Genomic DNA, 27,052 nt, shown 5'->3' on the forward strand with positions numbered 1-27,052 from the left:
GAAAATGCAGAAATCACCGGTCTTCTGTGTCGCTCGCGCTGGGAGTTGGAGACTGGAGCTGTTCCTATTCGGCCATCTTGCTCCGCCCCCTCCTGATTTTATTATTTCAATAGTTGAAGATGCAAACATATCAAAGTCTTAGAAAAAAACATTTTACCACTTTTATATCATTAAATGACTTGTACAAATATTGGTGGTAATAGGACCCTTGAGTTTATTACAGTGCTTAATAAATTTAAATTATAAAAATATATATTCCATATAAGTATTTTTAAATAATTTTATATTTGACATCCCAAACATTATTATGCATCATAATATTTGGAATTTTTTCTTAATTTTTGTTGTAATGTTTTCCTTAAGATGTTTTGAAGTATTTTTTTTTTTTTTTTTTTTTGAGACAGAGTCTCACTCTGTCGCCCGGGCTGAGTGCAGTGGCAGGATCTCAGCTCACTGCAAGCTCCGCCTCCTGGGTTCACGCCATTCTCCTGCCTCAGTCTCCCGAGTAGCTGGGACTACAGGCGCCCGCCACCTCGCCCGGCTCCGCCCGTCTCGGCCTCCCAAAGTGCTGGGATTACAGGCTTGAGCCACCGCGCCCGTCCTGAAGTATTTTTTATAATATTAATTCCTATTACAGGACTTTTAAACATATTGTTTGCTATTATTTGTTCTAATATAATTGTGACTCTATTTATAATGTGCTTATTTTAATATTAGATTGAACAGTATTTTAGGATTTTTTGAAGTTTTACTATCTCAATCAATCTTATATATGGAGTCATGGTAAAAATCAACTTTTTTTTTTTTACTTAATTTTTAAAGTTATCTGATAGATAAATTATGCAATACATAGGTATTCGAAGTTAAAGAGGTTTTGGGGTACAAAGAAAAAACTGCAAAATGAACTTTAGAAAACATTCTTAAGTACCTTGTTATCAATGCTAAGCACATGTGTGTCAAACAATAGCTCTATAAAGAGAAATATTATATATACATATCAAGCTATACTATAAATAATAATCAATATCAGTGGAGTATGAGTAAAACCACAATTTCAGATATATACATGTCTTGAATACCACAAGAACACATATTTAGCATGACATTTATTTCCCTTTCTAATTCTCTATATTATGAACTGGATGCCTATCATAAACTAGATGCTTTCTGACCCATTTAGCCATAAAGTGGGTCATGCACAGCAACATTCCATCATCAAATGGAAGTGGTATATACATGACTGGGCTCAAGCAGGCCTTGAAGGCACAAGTTACATGAGGGAGTGGTTCAAATGCCCATGGTCTCCACTAAATTCTAAATTTTTTCCAAAATTTTTATTCTAAATTTTTTTCTAAAATTTGTATTTCTGAATATAATTTTACATTCTTGTTTTGATCACCAATTGCAGTGTATTTAATCAGGCTTTAATAGGGGTATGGGGTGGAAGTGGAAGTGGCACCATACACCATCACCCCAAGTGATCAACAAGCAAAATTTTTGCTTCCTGTTCCCGCAACATTATGTTCCACTGGCCTAGACGTCCTGGTTCCAGAGGGCAGAAATCTGCCACCAGGAGACACAATAAAATTGTCTATTTAGTTTTCAAAGATAGTAAACTTTTAATTTTAAATTATATTATTCTATTTAGGGTGTCAAAAACTAGCATTCTAATACACTTTTTTTTGGTAAGAACTGTAATGTAGTATGTCTTTCTAAAGAAAGTCTCTAGTTCTGAACACTCTAATGTAGTCTATCTTATTAAAGAAAGTCTCTGGTTCTAGTTAAATGTCGAAATTAAGGAAAGTCACATGATGTGTCCTGTGATCCTCCTATAAAAATATGAACCTTGCCATGAAATATAATTATTAATATATTTATATTTAATGAACTTATAAAATATATAAATAAACTTTCTGAATCAGAGTATAAAATTAAAATTTGATAGAAATAAGAATTTAATTTTCAATAAATAAAAATAAATGTATTTAGTTTCAATAAATAAAAATAAATATTTACATTATAAATATTGATAACACATATCATTGGATAATCAATAAAACTACACATTCAGTTATCAAAATATGTGGGTATCAGGAAATGAGTGCAAAATATGAAATAGAACAATGGTAATAGGTTAGAGATCTCCAAACTGTGTTTCATATGAAAAATAAAAAAGGCTAAAGGGCTTTCAGGACCAGAATTATAGAGTGAAAGGGTTTTCTTGTTTCATAAGTCTGGGTAATGCTGCATGCTCTATAGTCTTCTTGGAGTTTAAAATGCTTATAGTCGTGTGAAAAAATATGGAAAAGATCTGTCTCAATAAATCTTGTTTTTTTTTAAAACTCATTTCATAAATATTTAGTTTCATAACATTTATCATATCTTTAAAAATCTAGTAATGTTTTCTGAATACTTTATTGTATAAAATACAACTTGGGAAGTGTTATAATATTTGCGTTTACAGCCTGGTACACTGCTGCTGTATAAACTGAACATAGTAAACATTTTAAAATTGTTTTTCCACCAAATACAATTATGCTCAACACTATCTTTAAAGTATGATATGATTACAGTGATGAAACCCCAGAGTAAGAGATATGACACTCATTTTCCAAGAGGCTTCTGAAAAGTGATTTTGGTTGTTAACTTGTGACAATCTGGTTCTGGAATGATTCTCCTGACATTTGCTGCCACCAAAGTGAATAATGCTGACCCAAACAGCAGGAAATTGTTAAGAACACATTTAAATGGTCTATTTTCAGAAGTGAATCACTAAGAAGAAAAGGGGACTAATAATGAATTTAAAAAATACTTTGCGATTAATCCTGAGAGTAAAAAGAAATAAAGAAATTAGTTTTCTTTTTTGTGGGTACTTTTTAAAACCTTCCTTCTGAAAGCTATCTCAGTCACATTTTTTAAATATCTTGTCTAATTTTCCAATCTAAGTTTTTTTTTTTTATTTCCTCTGAACTCTTTGTGCAGAAGGGCATAATGGCCATATTTTTTAGGATTTTGCATCATCCAGTATCTTGCTTTAGGTTTAAACTTTTCTCTAAAATTATATTTCATTTTCTGAATATTTGATACTGGCTATTGAGCAGTATCTTTAACACAAATAATGAATGTTAACTAAAAATGTTTACTTTTTTGTACTAGCCTATGGTGAGGGTTAGCAAATTTTAAGAAAAACTTTTACTATACAATACGTTTAATCTCTACTCAATTCCAACTAGATTATGTAAAGCAATAGCTTTGTAGTTGTGCAACAGAATCAACCATAAAGCTTGTTACAGTAGTATTCCTAGCTCCCACCCTTAATAAATAAGGTAAATCAGGGTGGAGCCCAGGAGTGCAAGTTTATAACATGTGACCTAGGTTTCCTAGACACAGGTGATCGCTGTGCCACAATTTTTGAAACACTGGTTTGAAAGGTGGAAGTTAGACTCCTTGTGTCCAGTGAGAAGTTGATGCATTATAAAATTTGCATTTTGAGTTTGATTATGTCTAATTCTCTTTCACCTCAATTTGCCACAGATGACAAGTGCTAAGTAATAATATAAAGTCCTCAAAGAAAAAGGAACACTGTAAATGCAGAAAGATAAAAAAAAAAAGTAACTTAACATTTATTCAACTACTTGTATATACAGAGATTCTTTACTGAGCTTTAAAAAAAAGTAAGTTAAAAATAATATAGAAATTAAGGAGATGTGCTCTTAGTAAAAAATAATTTAACTCTGTAATCTAGGGTTAGTGTTGGAATTTTCTTGTGTAGAGCACTTGATGAGCTATAAAGTAGAAAGAAATCATTCTTAAAGCAAACAGACCAGCTTGATACAGTAGCTGCTAGAAAACATTACGAGGAACTCTTGATATATTTTGGTGTCCTGATGGAATGAAATTTAAAATTCAGGGAGTTCTTAAAGCAAAATAGATCTTCTAAATTTCTAATGACAACTATGATCCTTCTCATCCACTTCTTCACTCATTTCAGATTCCCCATTCCCAAGTATCCTTTCAGTAATGCCTACCACGACCCTCATATTAAAAACTGAAAACTTACCTCACATTTTTGTGATCTATCTTTCTTGCTGCACTTAGTTTTTGTTTTTCCTTATTACTTAACAAGCTCATTTACTTGTTCCATTTATGGATGGCAGCACAAAAAATGACCTAAAATTCAGTGGTTAAGAAGATAATACTGTTTTTTATTATCACTCTTGGCCTTTATAAATCATAAATTCAGGAAGAGCTGTGTAGGTGGTTCTGATTCAGGCTTTCTCTTGTACAATAGCTAGAGTTGGAGCATCTGGAGGCTGGTCAGGAATTTCTCTCTTTGGGAAGTCCTAGAGCTTCTCCATGGTGCCTCTCAGTCAAGGCTGGTTTAATCTTTCCTACAGCATGGAGGACTTAGGGCTATTGGATTTCTTACATGACACTACAGGGCTCCAGGGTGAGTGCTCCTGCAAAGAAAGCAGCTCCTTCACCTTTTGTCACCTATCCTTGGAAGATATACAACATTACGTGTTTCTGACTACAAAGGAGTTATGACTTTGCCCACATTCAAGCAGACATGTCCTGGGCCCCACTTTCTCACTGAAGGAATGTCAGATGATATTACACAATAGCACATGGGAGATGCTGGTGAGCTGTCTTCAGAAAATACAATCAGAAGCATTCATTTATTATATTTATGTCTATACTACTGCAACATATGAACACGTGAGAATGTAAATTATATAAGGACAGAGCCATTTGTGTGTTGTGCTTATCTGTTCATTTATGAAGTTATTAACTTGTATTTTCAAATCAGGCACCTTACTAAACTCACGAAATAATGTTTCAGTTATCATCAATAGTGTTGCTACTTGGAATATCTTGTAGTACTTACTATATGGTAGACACTCTTAAATATTATATATATATTCATGTGATATTGATTGGTAATTTGTTTTTCTTATCTCATTGTACTGTGGTACTGTTAAAATAATGTTGAATAGCAGAGATGACAACCATATTTTTTCTTAACATGAGTGATGTCCCTATATTCAACAGTATGCACCACTGTACCAGTTTTACTTTTTTTTTTTAATGGATCTTCACTCTGTCACCTGGCTGGAGTACAGTGGCACGATCTCGGCTAACTGCAATCTGCACCTCCCTGCTTCAAGCAATTCTCCTGACTCAGCCAGCCAAGTAGCTGGAACTACAGGCATGTGCCACCACGCCCGGCTAATTTTCATATTTTTAGTAGAGACGGGGTTTCACCATGTTGGCCAGGATGGTCTCGATCTCTTGATCTCATGATCTGCCTGCCTTGGCCTCCCAAAGTGCTGAGATTACAAGCGTGACTCACCATGCCCTTTCCCATTGATACTATTTTATCCCCTCTTTTTAAATTGTCTGGTACAAATGAAGCACTTTGAAAAATTTTTACTTTTATTCTGCATTGATGAATTTATCACTTATTCATGTCAACTTTAAGACAGATATCTGTGAGCACCGGAATAGGGTGTCCTGAGTTCTTCAAGTTTGTATATTTAAAGCTTTATACATTAAATATAATAACACACATTAACTGCTTATTAAGTTGCCTGTTACATAGGAAATAGATGATTTATAAAAGCCATTGTTCTTTTTTCTTCCTGTATTATCTTCAATTTATATTCAAAATGTGTCAACTGTTCTAGCAACTTAATGTCAATGAACAAAGCAAACATGCCTGTACTTATATAGCCAAGAAATTCATACAATTTGAAAGTTGATTTGCATAGAATGTAAGTGCAACAATTTAAACTAGAATGCTCTTTGATATTTTCAGAGATCCCACATTTTCACATAATATGCTAGTAAACAAAATTGTTTCATTTTAAAGATGTTTTCTTTATCTGTATATATTTTATTCCTGAAAATATAAAGATAGTGAATGTTAAGGCTCTTAGCCCAAAAATAATAACTATGTGAGGCAATGCTTTTGTGAATTAACTAGATTTAACCATTTCACAGCATATATATACCTTAAAACATCATGATACATGATGGAAACATACAAGGTCCTTTGTCAATTACAAAATAAACTACAACCATCTGGTCTTCAACAAGGTTGACAAGAAGAAGCAATGGGGAGAAGACACTGTTCAATAAATGTTGCTGAAATAACTGACTAACAGAAGAATGAAATTGGACCCTTGCCTTTCACCATATACAAAACTTAACTCAAAATGAATTAATGGTTTAAATATAAGACCTCAAACTACAAAAAATCCTTGAAGACAACCTAGCAAATTCTCTTCTCAACATTTCTCCTTGCGAAGAATTTTTGGCTGAGTCCCCAAAATAAACTGCAGTGAAAGCGAAAACAAACAAGTGGAACTTAATTAAACTAAGAGCTTCTGCACAACAAAAGAAACCTACAACAGAGTGAACACAACCTACAGGATGGGAGAAGATATTAGCAAACTATGCGTATGATAAAGACCTAATTTTGAGAATATATAGAGAAGTTAAACAAATCAACAATCAAAAACCAAATAAATCAATTTTAAAAATGGACAAAGAATATGAACAGACACCTCTCAAAAGAAGACATACATGTGACAAACAAACATGAAAAAATGAAAAAAATGCTCAGCATCACTTATAATAAGAGAAATGCAAATTAATATCACAATAAGATATAATCTCACACCAGTCAGAATAGCTATGAAAAAGCTGAAAAACAACAGATATTACTGAGGCAGTGGAGAAAAGGGAAAGCTTATAAGCTATTGGTGGGCATGTAAATTAGTCCATCCACTGTAGAAGGCAGCCTAGAGATTTCTCAAAGAACTTAAAACAGAGCTGGGAATATACTCAAAGAAAATAAATAATGCTACCAAAACAACACCTGCACTCAGATGTTTAACGCTGTATTACTCACATATCTATGGTAGATTGGATAAAGAAAATGTGGTACATATACACTATGAACTACTACACAGTCATAAAAAAAGAATGAAATCATGTCGTTTGCAGCAAAATGGATGGAGGTGGAGGCCATAATCCAAAGCGAATTAACACAGGAACAGAAAACCAAATATTACATCTTCTCACTTGTAAGTGGGAGTTAAACATTGAGCACACATGGGCAAAAATATGGGATAAGTAGACACTGTGAATTACTAAAGGATGGAGTATTGATTAAGAAACTACTTATCAGGTATTGACTAAGAAACTACTTATCAGGTACAATGCTCATAACCTGGGTGATGGGATCCATACACCAAGCGTCAGAATCACAGAATATTCCTATGTAAAAACATGCACATTTTTTCCCATATCTAAGGTAAAAGTTGAAATAAAAATAAATAAATAAATAAATGTTTTATGTAAGATAAAAATTAATTAAGAAGTTGTAAATATAGTTGATGCAATAAATGTTACATAGTAAATTAAAATAAACTTTTACATTGTCATTTACATGTCTAGTATTATAGTACATAAAATAATATTTTTCACAAAATATAGCTTTTTCCTTATAAGATGCTATATGGATTTTATTATTTTAATAAGAATAATATAAAAGGTTATAGAAATAGTAATATGAAGAAATTAAAAACAAATTTTCATTATATGGCTTGACTGTGTCCCTACCCAAATCTCATCGTGATTTCCCACATGCTGTGGGAGGGACCTGGTGGGAGGGAATTGAATTATGGGGGTAGGTCTTTCCTGTACTGTTCTCATTATAGTGAATAAATCTCATGAGATCTGATGGTCTTATAATGGGAAATTTCCCTGCCCAAGCTCTTTTCTCTTATTTGCCACCATGTGGGACATGCTTTCCACCTGCTACCATGATTGTGAGGCCTCCCCAGCGATGTTGAACTGAAAGTCCATTAAACCTCTTTCTTTTGTAAATTGCCCAGTCTCAGGTATATCTTTATTAGCAGCATGAAAATGGACTAATACAGTACACTTTTAACAGTAAAGTGGGGTGCTCCTGAAAAGATACCCCAAAATGTGGAAACAGCTTTGGAACTGGGTAACAGGCAAAGGTTGGAGCAGTTAGAATGGCTCAGAAGAAGACAGTAAAATGTAGGAATGTTTGGAAATTCCTAGAGACCAGTTGAATGGCTTTGACAAAAATCCTGAGAGTGATATGAACAATGAAGTTCCAACTGAGATGGTCTCAGATGGAGATGAAAAACTTGTTGGGAACTGGAGCAAAGGTGACTCCAGTTATGTTTTAGCAAAGAGAGTGGTGGCATTTTGCCCCTGCCCTAAAGATTTGTGGAACTTTGAACTAGAGAGAGATGATTTAGGGTATCTGGCAGAATAAATTTATAAGCAACAAAGCATTCAAGATGTGACTTGGATGCTGTTAAACCATTCAGTTTTAAAAGGGAAACATGGCATAAAAGTCTGGAAAAATTGCAGCCTGACAATGTGATAAAAAAGAAAACCTTATTTCTGAGGGAAAATTCAAGGTGACCACAGAAATTTGCATAAGTAACGAGGAGCCAAATCATAATCCCCAAGACAATGAAGACAGTGCCTCTAGGGCATGTCAGATGTCTTCAGGGCAGCCCCTCCCATCACAAACTCAGAGGACTAGGAGTAAAAAGTGGTTTCATGGGCCAGGCTCAGGATACCTGCACTGTGTACAGCCTAGTGACTTGGTGCCCTGTCCCAGCCACTCCAGCCATGGCTGAAAGGGTCCAACATAGAGCTTGGGCCATGGTTTCAGAGGGTGCAGTACAAGCCAAAATCCTTGGCAGCTTCCATGTGGTTTTGAGCCTGCAAGTAAACAGAAGTCAAGAACTGGCATTTGGAAACTTCTGTCTACATTTCAGAGGATGTATGGAAATGCCTGGATGTCCAGGAAGAATTTTGCCACAGGGGTGGAGCCCTCATGGAGAACCTCTGCTAGGGCAATGCAAAAGAGAAATGTGGGGTCAGAATCCCCCTAGAGAGTCCCTACTGAGGCACCACCTAATGGAGCTGTGGAAAGAGGGCAACCGTCCTTCAGACTCCAGAATGGTAGATCCACTGACAGGTTGCACCATTTGACTGGAAAAGCCACAGCCATACCATGCCAGCTCATGACACAGCCATGAAGGGGGCTATACCCTGCATAGCTACAAGGGAAACTGCCCAAGGTCATGGGAGCTATCTCTTGCATTAGCATGACCCAGATGTGAGACATGGAATCAAGGACGTGATTTTGAAGCTTTAAGATTTGACTGCATCATTGGATTTCAGACTTGCATGAGACTTGTAGCCCCTTTGTTTTGGCCAATTTCTCCCATTTGGAATGGCTTTATTTACCCAATGCCTGTACCTCCACTGTATGTAGGAAGTAGCTAACTTGCTTTTGATTTTACAGCCTCATAGGCAGAAAGGACTTTCCTTGTGTCAGATGAGACTTTGTAATGGATTTTTGAGTTAATGCTGAAATGAGTTAAGACTTTGGGGGACTGTTGGGAAGGCATGATTGGTTTTGAAATGTAAGGACATGAGATGGAGGGGCCAGGGGTGGCATAAGACGGTTTGGCTGTGTCCCCACCCAGATCTCATCTTGAATTTCCACATGTCGTGGGAGGGACCTGGTAGTAGGTAACTGAATTATGGGACTAGGTCTTTCCCATGCTGTTCTTGTGATATAAGTCCCATGAGATCTAATGGTTCTATAAAGAGAAGTTTCCCTGTACAAACTTTCTTGTCTTGTCTGCCATCGTGTGAGATGTGCGTCTCACCTTCTCCCATGACTTTGATCCCTCCACAGGGCTGTAGGTCCATTAAATGGTAAGTCCATTAAACCTCTTTCTTTTGTAAATTGCCCAGTCTCCAGTATGTCTTTATCAGCAGCATGAAAACAGACTAATACAGACTATAAAATTAAATGCATTATAAAATAAATAACTATATCTCTTCCCATTGTTTCTATTCAATAAATAAATATTTTAAAAGTGCCTACTTTATCTGAGATACCATGTGAGGCAATGTCGAAAATATGAAAAGAATTCATTTTCAATGACACAATAGGGCTTATCATAGAGCAGAAGAAAGGTGAAATACAACAACAACAAAAAAGAAAAATCATGTTCAAAAATTGTGTAAAAGTGTTGATATTAAAATATAATACTAAAATAGAGAATACTAAAAAGAATATATTTAAATAGAATGGCAGAGATTACTTGATATTCCACAAATATATTTCCATTTTCTTCTTTGCAGTAGAACTCCTAGAGATTAGATGAGCACGTGAGCACTCAGAATAAAGACTGACTTTATATATTTTCTTTGACATTCACAGTGGCTATCTTGAGCAACTTCTAGCAGAGGAAGAGAAAGACAAGTTTCTCTCCTTTATCTTCTACCTCCCATGTGATTGTGATGTTAGATCTGAAGCAATCATCTTAAACCATGTAATGGGAGCCATATGTTGAAAAAGTAAGAAGAGAAAGAGGAAAAGGGTTAGGGCATGGATGACTGTGAAGATACTAAGTTCCCCTAAGACCCCCTATTAGGAGTTTTATATGAGACAGAAATAATTCCTCAAAGTTAAATCATAGGACATCAGAAAGAACCAGTCTAGTTAGAAAAAGAAAAATATGTATATTGTGATGGAGTAACAAGAGCAAGGAGAAATAAGACATACCAATGCAGGAAAGAGCTTTGCCCTAAAGGAAAGAAAATTCAGTGGATCAAACTCAGTGTATTAATGAGAAAGGATTAAAATATACAATTTTTAAAAATGTTAGGAAGATGCACACAATTCATTCATCAATGATATATTTATTCAACACCTACTCTGTATTTGCTGTTTTAAGTTTAGGAATATGATGCTGAACAAGCCAGAAAAGATCCCTTTTTTGTCACTGTACTCCCCTTTAGAGGAAGAGTAAATGATAAATAAATATGATACAGGCTAAACATGTTTGATTTCTAGGATACAGGGGGTTCTTGGTTCAAGTAGTCAAAGAAGCACTGTTTAAGAAATTAGATTTAAGCAGAGACTTATATGAAAAGAGTAAAACAGCCATGTTAAAAGGAGTAAGAGCAGAGGTTTGGAATAAATGGCAATTGGTGGTATTGAACTATACAGGAATAAAACAGGATTGTCTATTAGTGCAAGAGATTTTAGAATTCAATGTGAAATAATTTGAGAGTGCTACCAGTGAACTGAAATTATTTGAAATATCAATCTACTTCTCACCTGGATAATGGAATAAAGAGCATAAAGATACCTAGTAGAGGATGCACTGTACCATGATGAAAGATGTTTGCCTGGGAAAGAAAAGTGATTGTAAATATAGAGATAAAATACATAAATTCAAGATGTATTTTGATTAAAAAACAGGACGTGCTGCCTTTGATTTCAGCTGTGACTTGCAAAGTGTTTAGAAGTTAGTCCTAACTTTACAATAAGAAATAGACTGACTTTCAGAATAAATATCAATATCAGTAGTGGCCATATGATACACATCAACAAACCTTATTAGATGCGTAAGAGAATGAGATTGCAGAGTAAATCACTAACGCCAACTCTTGAGAGTTGGATCTATCCAGACAGTCACAACTGAGATCTGCTTATGTGGCACAGATGCCACCATTTGCCATAAACTTGTAGGAATATCAGCAGTGTATTGACAAGTTACTGGAAGCTGAATGCAGACTAGCATGAGACTGAAAAACTCCTGGGATCTGTATTCCTGGTGATTTCCTACATGCTTGCAGATTTTTTTTTTCTCCATGTATCTGACAAGGTTTTCAAGGGGATCAGAGAAAGCTCCCCAGGTAAAATCACCAAGAAAAAGAAAAAAGCAGCCTTTCTGAAACCTACTCAGACTCTTTACCCTAACAAAGGCCTGATTTCCAGGGGAAAGTACTTCATCACAGTGGAATCTGAAAACCTTAACCTAATAGAGTAACGAACTTCCACACCAAACCAGTTATCTCTAGCCTTCCTGTCTCATCTAAGAAAAATATAAATAAATACAAGCCATAGTCAACAGGGAAGAGGACTTTGAAGAGTCTGCAAACAGTATTACCCAGGAAGAAACTAGGAGGCAAGAAGGGGGAAAAAAGGGACAAAATATTTCTGAAGGGCATAGCCCCAGAAGACAGGCCCACTAAATAAAATAAAATTTATATAGATAGTTATATAATGTCTCCCTAAGTCACTAAAGCAATTCAAATTTCTGGTACCTATAATGACAATAAACTTTAAACACCTTTCAACTTCTAGAACGAATTATATAAAATCTTGCTCTTTAGAGGTTTCAGCCTATTTATCTCAATAAATATTACCCTGTACAACATGTTTGGTTTTTCACAAAAAAAATTATAAGGCATTCCAAAAGGCAAAAACAAAACAAACAAACAAAAAACATGTCTGAAGAGGCAAAGCTATCATCTGAAACACATTTAGATATGACACAGGTGTTGGAAATATCAGACAGAATTTAAAAGAACGATGATTAATATGTCACAGCATCAGTGATAAGTCAAAATAATAGCACCTATTCTTTATCTGTGGCATTGAAAATGACACTTCACCTTTGTGGTCTTCCTCTCCAACCCAAAAATCCAGTGTAAGCATGAGAAAAACATCAGACAAATCCCTTTCCCACTATTTCAGTAGAGCTCTAACCTCAAACACAAGAGTTAGAAATAAAAATATTGAATCTGTGAGAAAATAAAAGAAAAAAAACAGCAAGAGATATTCTAAGCGTAATTAGAGCTTTCCTATCTACATTTGCCTAAAAAGAAAATGCAGGTTGGATAAACCATGGATGGACTCATCTTCTGAGGCTGTCAAGAGCTCAGCTGAGCTGGAAATGGGGGAGAGAGACTGAGAAGGGAAAAATAAAAATAAAAAATAAAGCATGCCAGAAGTGCTGAGCTGTCTGGTGTCAGAGTAGCCAATTAAAGCAACACCAAAAAAAGTAAAGAACTTAGCCTTTAATCGCTTACTGGAATGATCTAAGTATATTTTAAAGCAGGAAAACGTGTTGACTCCCTGTTCCATGTTACTCCATAGAAAAGCATACCAGTGGAGGGTCAGGTGGATTAACAGAGACATAGAGGTTATCTCATTGAGGAAGAACCCTCACCCTGAAAAAAAAAAAAAAAAAAGGCTCAGGCAGTTGTGTGGACCTTGGTGGATTATGGGTGGTCATGGAGTGGTGGCAGTGGAAAAGTACTGGGTAGTGGAGTGCTAGAAATGAAAATGTCAGAATGGGGGGAAGCATCTTTTAGGTTTTCCCTTCTACCTACTCCCTCCTACCCTGTAAGAAGGCTTCAGTAGAGAAGCCTGAAGAAGACCTCTGCCAAATCTCAAATAAAGAGAGCTAGAAAAGAAAACCAATAGGCTAGGAATACAGCTATGGGAAAATCATGATCTGTCAGATTGTCTGAGTCCTTGACTGTAACTCCTTCCAAAGAATGCAGTGCACAGACTGTGCAACATGTCTGGTGTAGGGAAGACAGCTTTGCCCTGTGAATCCTGCCAGGTAACGCCTTTGTAAATTGCCTGTGCTTGGGCTTGTAAAATCAGTCATGGATTTTTAACCAGGAGCCAGACTACTTACAACCTAACTGCTTTAATGTAGTTAGGTTAAGAAAAAGGGGATTCAACCAGGATCAGAGGCAGGAAGCACACACAAAACATTGTAATCGCATTTTATATAGAGCATATATTAAATCCATTCCATGATTTAACATTACTTAGTAGTGACATTCAACTGTTGGATTGCCATATGCTGTGAAATGTCTATGTGTAACTAAAATATAACTGAAACTTGACTGTGGAAGCTGAAAAAAAAAATAGAACAGAATGTTATATTGGCAAAAATATAATGAAAATTTCCTAATTAGAAGTGTTCAAGGAGACATGCATAATTATATAATTTTGGATTTGGAAGTGATCTGATATATCAAAGCCAATCTATTGATTTTAAACAAGAATATATATATATATACACACACACACACTTAAAAAGTAGAATTTTCAAAGTTGGTCTAACCTCACACAATTAATAATGACATATCTAGAGTTAAAACTTAAAGCTATTGATTTACAATCCTACAGTATTTCTTCTACCACACATAATTCTAAAGTCAAGGCCCATATTATGCATTATAGAAATAGTATGAAATAATACTCAACACTAGCAGAGTGTAGAGTACACATTTTGGAAAACAATATTTTAACTTTTACCCAGGAAAAGCTAGTTAAGAAGATAAATATATTAACACATGATACCCTGTCATAACTAGCATACTCAATTAAGCAGATTACTATTTTAGTTGGTATGTATGTTTATTTTAGATGTATTTATTGAGGGATTGTTACTGTATTAATCTGCTAGTGCTGTCATAACAAACTTCCATTAACCGTGTGTCTCAAACAACAGAAATTTATTTGTCACCCTCTTAGAAACAGAAAGTCCCAATTTAAGGTCCAGCAGGATTCAGTCTGGTGAGGGCATTCTTCCTGGCTTGGAGGTGGATACTTTCTCATTATAGCATCACAATGCCTTTCAATGCCTTTCCTGTATGCAGGGGAAAGAGAGAGAGAGAGACAGAGAGAGATCCATCTGTTTTCTCTTCTTTTTAAAATAAAGTCATGAATCCTATCTGATCAGGACCCTATCCTTATGACCTCATTTAACATTACTTGCCTCCTATGGGCCTGTCTAAATATAGCCACATGGGGAGTTAAGGCTTCAACATAAAAATGTTGAGAAGACAAAATTCAGTTCATAGTAGTCACTGATAGTAAAATTAATGGAGAGAGCCATTTAAATATGATACCTCTACTTGGCAAAACAAAACTCCCAAACCCTCAGGCTTAAGTAAATACATTTTTGTTTTGAATACGTACTCTACATTAAAAACCAATGCATAAAGTTATACTTACAAGTATAGAAATACAGTGAATTAAAAACTTATTTCTTTTATTTTCTCTGATTTCAGTCCTTTAAATTTTGTATTCATTAAAATCTCCCTTCATTTTTCTATACATTTTATTTTAACATTTAGATACTGCAGTTCTTCTACTTACTTTATCCCTTCTATTCTCTTATTCTTACTAACATTTTACATTTAACTAAAATAGTCATACCTAAATAACCATAGATCTAAGCTTAGTTTGAGCCCACCTCAGAGTATACTCTTAATTAGATAATACCAAAATATTGCTGAAAAGAACATCTCTTACCTATAGGGAAACAAAGGTAAGAATTACATCAGATTCTCTTGAGAAACCATGAAAGCAATAATAAAATGGAGTGAAATATTTAAGGTCCTGAATGAAAAATAAAAACAAAATTGAAATTGTGTATTGTGTATCTAGAAAATTATCCTTCAAAATGAAGGAGAAAGAAAAACATCCTCAGACAAATGAAAAATTGATTAAATTTGTAACCATTGGACTTGAGAAATGTTGAAAAATTCTTCAGAGAGAAAGAAATCATAAAAGCCAGAGTCTCAGATCTACCTAATGTGAGTGTCTGCACTAGATATTAAATGAAGATAAAATAAAATCTTTCGTTTTCTCATTCTTTATTGATCTAACAGATAACAGTTTTTCCCAAATAACAATACCAGCAATATGTTACATCATTATAAGTTATGAATAAGAAAAATGAGTGACAATTTTATAAGTGGTAGGAGGGAGGTATTGGGACACTCTGTTTTATGATATCTGTACTACCCATGAAGCAGTATGGCTTTCATAAGAGTAGACTTGAATCAATTGTAAATCTACACTGCAAACATTAGGGCAACCAGTACAGTTTTTATTTTAAGTTTTTAAATAGATTTATTTTTTAAAAAATGAAGTTTTAAAAACATTGCTCTATTAGTAATTGTCAGATCCAACAAGCAGAAAATCACTAAGGAATAGTGAAAATCAATTCTCTACCATTTCTTTCAGATATGGATAGTAAAGGGAATACTTCCTAACTCCTTATGGAACCAACATTAGCCTCATACCAAAACTAGGTAGAAGCATTGCAAGAAAGAAAAGTTATAGAACAGTATCTCTTCTGAACGTAGCTACAAATATTCTCAACAAATTATTAGCAAATCAAATATAACAACATTATATATCACAACCAAGTGGGATATATTGATTCCATCCATGCAAGATTAGTTCAACATTTCAAAAACAATAAATATCATTAATCACATTTACAGACTAAAGTGGAAAAGCATCTGATCATATACATAGATGCAAAAAAAACTGATAAAATTCAATACCTATTCATGACAAAACAAACAAATAATCAAAAACACTCAGTAACTAGGAAGAGGAGAATTTATAGAATTGATAAAGAATATATGCAGTATACATTCAGCTAACATCATAATGATGAGAACTGGGATATTTTTCAGTTTTAAAGATATGCTTTTGCATTAACTATAATCAACATGATACTGTAAGTCCTAGAAATCGATAAGAATATAAAAGGAAATAAAAGATATACAGATTGGGAAAGACAAAATGAAACCTTTTTTCACCGATAATATGATTGTTTATGTAGAAAATCATAAAACAAATTGTCAAGAATCTCCTGGAATGAATTAGCGACTAAAGCAAAGTGGCCACTTCTAATGCTAATATAAAAAAATCAATTATTTGCTTATAGCAAAGCATGAATAATTAGAGTTTTAAGTTAAAAACACAATACCTTTTTTGTTTTTTTGAGATAGAGTCTCACTTTCTATTGCCCAGGCTGGAGTGCAGTGGCGCTATCTCGACTCACTGCAAACTCCGCCTCCTGGGTTCACGCCATGCCCAGGTAATTTTTTTTTTTTTTTTTTGGTAGAGTCAGGGTTTCACAGAGTTAGCCAGGATGGCCTTGATCTCCTGACCTCGTGATCCGCCCTCATCTGCCTCCCAAAGTGCTAGGGAAAACACAATACCTTTTATATTTAAACAAAAAGTTTAAATATTTAGTAACCTAATAAAATATGTATCAGATCTATATGAGAAAAACTATGACCTCTGATAAAAGAATTCAAAAGGAGCTAAATAGATATTTTATATTCACAGTAAGAAAATTAAACATTGTTAAGTATCATTTATCTCATCTGTTTTTCATGTATAGATTAAATATCTCAATTAAAATCTCTGCTATATATTGCTAGATATTGTGTGGATATCAACAAACTGCTGATAAATTTTATTTGGACAAAAACTAGAATAGGCAACACAACACTGAAGAACAAGTTGAAGAACTGAAACTACCCTATTCCAAGACTTTCTATAAAGCTACAGTTATCAAGAGACAATGATATTGACTAAATAATAGAAAAAAAATCAATAAAACAGAATAGAGATATCAGAAAAGGACTCACGAGTATATTCAACTGATCTTTGACAAAGAAAAAAAGAAAATTTAGTGGAGAAAGGACAGTCTTTTCAACAAATGATGATGGAGTAGCTAGAATTCTACATGGTGAAAAGGTCAATTTAGAAAGAGATTACACTTTTCACAAAAATAAAATAAAAATATATCATAGTCCAAAAATGTAAACAGTGAAATTTTGAGAAGATAGCATGGAAGAAAAATTAGGTGACCTTAATTTTGTTAATGAGTTTAGATAAATATGAAAAGCATGATTCATGAAAGAAAAATTAACAAGTCAAACTTCATTAAAATTAAAAGGTTCTGCTATGTGAAAGACAGTATTGAGAGAACGAAAAGACAAGCCACAGATTGGGAAGAAATGTTTGCAAAATACATGTCTGATAAAAGACTATCCGAAATATACAAAAAAAACTTCAAAGTCAACAACAGAAAAACAATCCACCCAATTTAAAAATGAGCAAAAAGTCTGAACAGACACTTCACCAAAGGCGATATAAAGATGGAATGTAATCATATGAAAATATGCTCATCATCATATGTCATTAGAGAATTGCAAATTAAAACAAGCTACCACCATACACCTATGAGAATGGCTAAAGTTCTGAATTGATAATAATATATTCTGACAAAGATGTTCAATAAACAGGAATTCTCATCCAATACTGGCTTGAATGCAAAATGTATCACTACTTTGGAAGACAATCTGGCAGCTTCTTTCAAAGCTAAACATAGTCTTACCATATGGTCTAGCAAACCCACTCCTTGGAATTTACTGAAATAAGTTAAAACCTTATGGCCTCACAAAAACCTGCACATGAATGTTTACAGCAATTTTATACATAATTGCCAAAAACTGAAAGCAACAAAGAGGCACCTCAAAAGGTGAATAAACAAGGAAACTGTGGTAATCCATACAAAGGAATATTATTTAGTGACAAAAAAGAATAATGTATCAAGACACAACAATACCTGGAGAAATTTTAAATGATTAATGATGAGTGAAAGAATCCAATCTAAAAATGCTAGATTCTGTTTGATTCCAACTATATGATATTTTGGGAAATGCAAGTCTATAGAGACAATAAACAGTCAGTATTTTGGGGCAGGGGAGGAAGAACTAACAAGTAAGTGAAGCACAGGGCATTTTTACGGCAGTAACACTATTTTGAACGACCTTTGGCCTGGGGTATAGTCGCCTCTAAGTAAGCACAGAATTAACACTGACAGAGTTTGCAAAGTGAGTGTCCCTGTTTTCTATGTGTTGTCATGTTTGATGATCCTTGATTAGATTCTTCCATTTTGTATTTGATCTATGGTAATACATTTAACCAGAATGACTCAGGTAAGGTAACTTTGCAACATCCCCGTTCTTATTAGTGATGTGTTGAGTTTACAATTTTTACCCTAGAAAGGCAGTATGATTTTCCTGTTTTTCAATTATTTTGCATAATTTGAAAATATTTGAAATATATTTTCAATTATTTTGCATATTTCAGTGTAGTTTCCATTAATGATGGAACATACATCCATAGGTCTAATCATTTGATTAAATTATAGGTCCCTAATTGGTAAAATCATTGTCTTATTTAGCTTTGCGCTTTCAAAGGTAGCACACATTCTACAAAGTATGTGATGTGCCATTAATGATTTTAAATTAAAGTTAAAATTGGAAAAAATTAATTAACATTAAAGTGAGCAAAACATATAACCAGTTAATGATGAATTCTTTGACAAGGTTAAAAGATAATTGATACTATACAAGTTATTGAGAAATATATTTTTAAAATTTATTTTTGTTGAAGGACTTAGATAAAATGATCATTCTTCAATAGTACTGTCAGAATGACTGTGTACAAACTAATATTTTACTCCACACAAGCAAAAATTAAATTTTGCAAGGTAACAAAGACTTGGGGTTTATAAATAAATATAATACTACTTGATCTAAAAACTATCATATTGAATTTTTCTCATCTCTTCTAGAAGGCATTCAGACAGACTCCTTCATGGGAAAGGGAATGGGCAGCAGCCATTTCAGGTGGCAAACAGCTAGCACCTAATAACTACTTTGGGAATGATTTTAGACAAGAAAAATACAGTAAGTATACAACCAGGTTAAAATTAACCTCTTGAAAGGGGTCAAAATAACTAGATAAGCATTACACAAAAGCTCCTGAAATGATAATTTAATGCTATAATTTCCAACTGATTCTCTATATTTTACTCTGGTATAATCTCACACAGTGTTCATCCCAGAATCTACTGAAAACAACGTTTTGATAGTATTTCATTAATTCATTCATAAGCCCCTTCCTCTTCCCCCAAAAAGAACAAAGTCATTCATTTGAATCCTTACTTCAGAAGTTTTCAATAGAGGAAGCTACATGGAGGATGCATGGGAATTTTCTGTGCTACTATACAACTTCTTGCAAGTCTAAAATTATTTTCGAATACAATTTAAAAAAAAACAAAACGGAATTAATCTAAATGGCCATAAAGTTATCACGTGCTCAAATTTTAATTTACCTAACATGAAAGGGAAACAACTGCTACATAAGTAAATAAATAAATATCTGTTTGGAGTTGTAATGTATTCTGCATATTTTTCTTCTGCTAGGTTAGCAAAATGCGTATGTTTTCAATAGGTTCTTCTGTTTTGTTAAAGTTCAGACGAGCTGCCATGTACGTGTGTGTGTGCGTGTGTGTGTGTAGACTATGATGATGACATTTTAATTACAATTACTCAAATATAATCTTACGTTTTAATTGTCACGTACTAAAAGTCAAGTTCTTATTTTTTCCATTAATGTCCTCACTTTTATAAAAACAAAATTTGCTTATGAGTGTAAAACAATTTTTCACAATAGGTACATTTTAAAACATAACTATTTGTGACGAAGCTCAAATCTTTCCACAACTTCTCCAAAGATTTTAAAAATGCATTTCTATAGGAACATTATAAATGGTAAATAATGAGGCATCAAATTTGTTTAATATATTACAATTGCTATTTTATAGAGATATTCTTCATGTGCAGACCAAGAACTGGGTAGTATGACTAACTTAATTGAATATTCTGCACTAAAACACTATAATAACTATTCAAGCAACAGTTTAGGAATAATTTGATTCATCATAGTATTTCTTTCTCTGGATGCAAAGTAGTCCCCAAGTCTCATTTTATTTTTCATCGTCACAGATGAAACACACAGTTTCTAAAAAGCAAATGTCAGTAACATTCAGTAACTGAGATATTTCATGTGCAAAAGAGACTTATGAAATTCCCTCAGAATAATTTTACCAACAGTTGGTGATCCAATCCTCATGAAAAGTGAGTATTTTAGTGAGCATTGATGGCTTTCAATCACCATAATTAGTTCCTCTAAAACTTTCACTAGGTCATGTACCTTGAGAAAGATATTTTTGCCTTATTGTTTTACTTTGACAGTCACCTGGGTTTCCTTGAGTCTGATAAACTGTGAGAAAGACTCTCTCCACTCTTAAATAGCTCCATGTGTGATGTAATATAGTTACTTTTATTCAGAAATTACTAAATTGCTAATATATATGTATGAGTGTGTGTGTGTGTGTGTAAAACAAGTGCAGATCAATGTATTTAATTTAACTAAATTGATGTAAACATCAATAATATAATTTTTTTCACTTTAAAATCATTATTCATTGGAAAAAATTAGTATATAATTGTTTTTAATTCAATATATCTTTTAACCTGAATGTTATTATTGGTCACCCCTAGACTGCACCTACAGGAAATGCTCAAATGTGTTTTAAACATGGGAACAAAAGTATGAAACTTACCATCAGGAAACATTAGTGCAAAGCTCACAGATCCTGTAATTATACAATTGAAACTCCAAGGCAACTAGCTAACAGCACTATGACACTAGCAAAACCTCACATATCAATACTTAACATTTATTGTAAATGACCTAAATGCCCCACTTATACTTACACATGCATGTTTATAGCAACACCATTTGCAATTTCAGAAATATGGAACCAGCCCAAATGCTCATCAATCAACAAGTGGATAAATAAAACGTTATATATATATAAAATACACATACACACACACACGCACACACACACCATGGAATACTACTCAGTCGTAAAAAGGAACAAAATAATGGTTTTCAAACAACCTGGATGGAATTGGAGACCATTATTCTAAGTGAAGTAACTCAGGATTGGAAAACCAAACATTGCATGTTCTCACTCATAAGTGGGAGGAAAGCTATGAAGACACAAAGGCATAAGAATTACACACTGGACTTTGGGAACTCAGGGGAAAGGGCTGAAGATGGGTGAGGGATAAAAGACTACACATTGAGTACAGTGTACACTGTTTGGGTGATGGGTACACAAAAATCTCGGAAATAACTGCTAAAAAATTCATGTAACCAAACACCACCTGTTCCCCAAAAACCTATTGAAATAATAATTTTATAAAGATACAGAGTGGTAAATTGGATGAAAACTCAAGGCTGAAACTATCTGCTGCCAACAAGAAACCTACCTACTGGCCAAAAACAGCTGCAGAATGAAAGTAAAGGAGTGGGAAAATACACATCATGCAAATTACAAAAAAAGAAAACCAAAAAGAAGTAGGAGTAGATATCCTCATAGCAGATGAAACTGATGTCAAAAGAACAACAGTTAAAAAAAAAAAGGCAAAGAAGGATATTATATAAGGATACTCATTCAATAAAACATATATAACTATCTTAAATACACTGGCATCCAAAACTCCAGCACCCAGTTTTACAAAACAAATTCTTTTTTATTTTATTTATTTTTGCTTGTTTATTTGTTTTTGTTGAGATGGAGTCTCTCTCTGTTGCCCAGGCTGGGGTGCAATGGCATGATCTCAGCTCACTGCAACCTCCGCCTCCCAGGGTCCAGCAATTCTCTTGCCTCAGCCTCCTAAGTAGCTGGGATTACAGGTGCACATCATGTAAAACAAATTTTACTAGATATATGAAACATATTTATACTGATACAATAATAGTGAGAGACTTTAGCACCTCCACTGACATCACTAGACAGATCATCAAGGTAGAAAATCAATACAGAAACTTTGGACTTAAACTGAACTATAGACCAAATGGATCTAATAGAATATACATTAATAGACCATGTAATCCAACAACTACAGATTATACATTCTTCCCTTTTCTGCAGGGAATATTCTTCATATGTTTGGCCATAAAGCAAGTCTCTGTTATTAGCAGCAGCATGACACCAAAGCAAAAGAGCTATGTAAAGGGTCACTAGGGTGAATAATTTTGTGTTAGAGTAATGCTGTCATACTGTATTGTAAAAATTACTCCATGCCTTGTTTTTCCAGTTCCACTAAAGGAAACCCATGAGTTAAATATAAAAAGTAATATTCTCATTCACTGGTAGTATTTATGTACTTGATTTTTGTCCTGCTTATATTTGTGTTCTTGTTTGTTGGTTTTTTGTTAAATTGACCTAAAAGGAAGTTAAAAGAATTTTTGTAGTGTGTGTGATTTAGTATTCAAATGTGGTATTAATTGGCCATTATGTTACCAACCTGAAGACAAGGCTCATAGAGAACTCTGCTTTCCAATAATCAAGGGATGAAGGGATACTGGTAGAAGTAGTGTCTCACACAGTGAAGGCTATTTGTATGGACACTAGGTGCCAAGATCTTTCTTGAAACATGATCAGACCTGATGTTTTAAAGACTTCTGTAACCATCCTCTTGGAGTCACATTTTAAACGGAGGAGATAATCCATTTCTCTGCTGTGAATTCAGTTGTTGGAGACCGTGAACTGCAACGTGAGCTGTCTTTTTCAGACACTCATAAGGCCCATGGAACTAACGTACAATGCTAATGAGACTGAAAATGTATTTCCATGTACTCTATATTGTTGTTCTTGCTCTCCTTGTTTAGTGTAGTCTTTAACTGGATTTCATTTAATCTAGGAGAAAATAAGTGGATGCTCATTCTGATATATGAAGCATATTTGCCACAATAAGACATTCTATGAATCTTTCATTTCAGAAATTATAATTACTGAGAACAAAACAACAAATCAATGCCCATTTCTCACTGTTCCTGGACACAGCAATGAATACATTGCTGTATTCAGTGACTTTCTCAACTCATTTGACATGATTCATCAGTAGTTTTTGAGATAGTTGATCTTTTCTTCCTCCCTAACATACTTTTCTCCTTTGATTTGTTGGATAAACCTTTCTTTTCCATTACTGGTTGCTCCTTCTCTCCTTTCCTTATTCTGGTCTTCCCTTAAACTTTTAAACTTGGAGGACCCAGAGCTGTCAATCATTGGGTCTCTTCTACCTATGGTCATTGAAAATAGGATGTGGATACTCATCATTCACAAATTTATATCTCCAACCCCAGTCTCTTCCCTGTAATTGATAGTGTATATCCAAATTCCTATCATATATTTCTTCTTGTATATTTTAAAGCACCACAAACTCAACTGATCTGATTTTTTTCTGAAACTTACTATGTCCACATGACTCTTCATTACCTGGACTCCATTTCTTAATTTGTTCAGGCCAAACATTTTGAATTCATCCTTGACTAATCATTGCCCACTTTCTCATTGCTCTTGGATATAGTCATTACATCATTAATTAGGATTCCTTGAATTCAAGATGGTTTTCCCTCAATTCCTAACCAGTTGCGTGAAATAAGAGTAAACACATGAGTCACTTGTATTTCCTTAAAGTTGCTGCTCAAATGTCACCTTTTAAACAATGGATACCTAAACCATCCTAATTTCCATTTCTACCTCACGTACTTGTCACCTGCTAAAAATATCAATACTTTATTTGTTTTAATTTTCCCACTATTTTTACTTTCTAAGGTTGTATTATATAATTTTTAAGATTTATTTCCCTATTAAAAATAGTTCTTCTGATAAGAAAACATTTCATTGATTTATTCCAATGTCTAGAGTACTGACTGTAACATATTTGTTAAGTGATTTAGGAAGGAATAAATAAATAAGCAAATACATAAATAAACAAACTACACTTAACTCTTCAGTGCCTACCATTATTTTTATTCTTAATAGATTTGGTCAACTGAAATAATCTGCCTAATCTTTTCTTTCTTATTAAATTTTAGCCAAATTCAAAAATAAATATATATTGCAAGTGCATTTTTTGTTTTATCTTTTTCTGTTAACATACTCCAGACCTTAAGTGACAATTTTTTAATTACTTAAGTGATAATGAGTTTTTAAAGTGATGAATCTTGGCATGATAAAATTTTACAACTTTAATAGCCCTATGAAATTATCATAGTGGGTAAGGGTAATAACAATAGTATAGAAATCTCTCTAATGCTTTTGTCCAGTCATTATCTCCTCAGAGTAAACCTCTATTTTGACCTCTGACATCATAAATTAATTTTCTTCTTTTAGAAATTTATATAAATAATTTTTATATACTTTTTAAAATGTATTGCTTCCTCCTATCTGTTAAGATCATGTTAGTGATAACCGTCAATGTTACTGCACATAATTATCATTCTTTTGGTTGCCCCAGGGTAATTGATTATAAATTTTGTACATTTTATTCAAAATAACTCAAGCTTTATGATATATTTTGAAGTCAGGTAGATGATTCCAGCTTTGTTCTTTTTGTTCAGGATCATTTGGCTATTCATGCTCTTTTTTGTGGTTTTATATAAATTTTAAGGTTTTTTTCTATTTCTGTGAAGAATGACATTGGTGTTTTGATAGAAATTGTATTCAATCTGTACATTGTTTTGGGTAGTATGGACATTTAAATAACATTGATTCTTCGAATTCATTAATATGAAATATATTTCCATTTTTTGTGTGTGTCCTGTTCAATTTCTTTTTTCCTCTTATAGTTTTCATTGTGGAGATATTTCACTTCTTTGTTTAATTTTAGTCCCAGGTGTTTTATATTCCTTGTAACGATCATAACTGGGATCGTTTTCCTGTCTTTTTTTTTCAGAATATTCACTGTTGGCAAATAGAAATGTTACTTATTTCTGTATGTTGATTTTGTGTCATTTGAAAGATTTCAACTTTACTGAATTTGTCAGTTCTAATGGATTTTTTGGTGGACTCTATTTTAAAATATATTTTATATATAATATATTGCATATAACATACACATATTGGGCAATATATAATGTAAAATATGATACAATATACAATATAGTATATAATATATTCTATATCATGTATAATATATTATGTGCAATATTATATGTACTATATTTAAATATTTTGTAGTTCTTACGTTTTAGAACACTTATTTTTCTAATTATATGTAGATTTATCATGTAAATAATATTATAAGTAAATCATTTTATTGCTTCTTGCACTTTTGGCTAAGCTCAAGTGTAGCATATATAAACCAATTATTTCGATATTTATATCATGATATACAGTATACATGTATTACATATTACATATGTATTATAATTATTAAGGGTTAATTGTTATATATTATATACTATCAACATATTAAATGCTTCTACCATTTCAATAAAATTCATATGCATTTTCCTGCATTTTAAATTTTTTTCCTTCCTTTTATTAAATCTAGTTATCCTACTGAACTAACCTCTAATGTACTCATCCTTTTTACTACTATGTCTAATTTGCTGTCAAATTCATTTTTTAAATTATTTACTGTCAGTTTATTTTTAACGTGTTTCAAATATTTTATATTGTGATGTAATTTTTTCTTAGTTCTTGGTTTAAAAAACCCAAATGTGCTTGTTTATATTGTTCATTTAAAAATTTTTACTATTGTTTCTGTCAACTTTTTGAGACTTTGTACATACTTAGGACGTGCTATTGTGTTAATGTATCTTGTTTCTGAACATACTTAGGACGTGCTATTGTGTTAATGTATCTTCTTTCTGGGTTTAAAAAACCCAAATGTGCTTGTTTATATTGTTCATTTAAAAATTTTTACTATTGTTTCTGTCAACTTTTTGAGACTTTATACATACTTAGGACGTGCTATTGTGTTAATGTATCTTCTTTCTGAACTGACCCACTGAAAAAAGCTTTATCCCTAATAATGCATCTTGCCTTAACATTTACTCTTCCATATTAATAAACACACATCTTTTTTATTTAGCGTTTTTGTCTTAGTCATGTGTTTGAATGTGTGTTTTTCTACATATAAAATCACTTGTTTACTTTCTGCTTTTCAATATTCTTCTATTTAAAGAATGTCTCTTGTCAGTGGCCCAATTTGAGTTTAATCTGCTGTTGCTCTTATTTTTACCTTTTTATGATCACTTTTTAAAAGCCATTTTTATGGAATTAATTTACACTGAACATAATCATCTCTGTATTTCCCTCTTTTTATGTCTTTTCTGTTTTGTTTGTATCTTTCTTAATTTTTATCTGCTTTAAGATCAATTATTTTTGTCGAGACGTTTTCCTTTAACTTATTAGTGGTTATTTATATTTCTCAGGGCTTGCTTCCTGATTAAATTGGATTTCCTACTTGCAGTCAACATTAAATATGTACTTTCATCATTAACAGGAAAATGCAAGGAGCTTACACAACTTGCACTTAACCGCATTCCACATTCTTTCCATTGTTTTTATAAATTTCAAATTTGCATATATTTTAATCTCCAAAGGCTATTTAGTGATGCTTTTCA

Source organism: Colobus angolensis, unplaced genomic scaffold, assembly GCF_000951035.1.
Source record: "Colobus angolensis palliatus isolate OR3802 unplaced genomic scaffold, Cang.pa_1.0 Scaffold320, whole genome shotgun sequence".
Lineage (NCBI taxonomy): Eukaryota > Metazoa > Chordata > Mammalia > Primates > Cercopithecidae > Colobus > Colobus angolensis.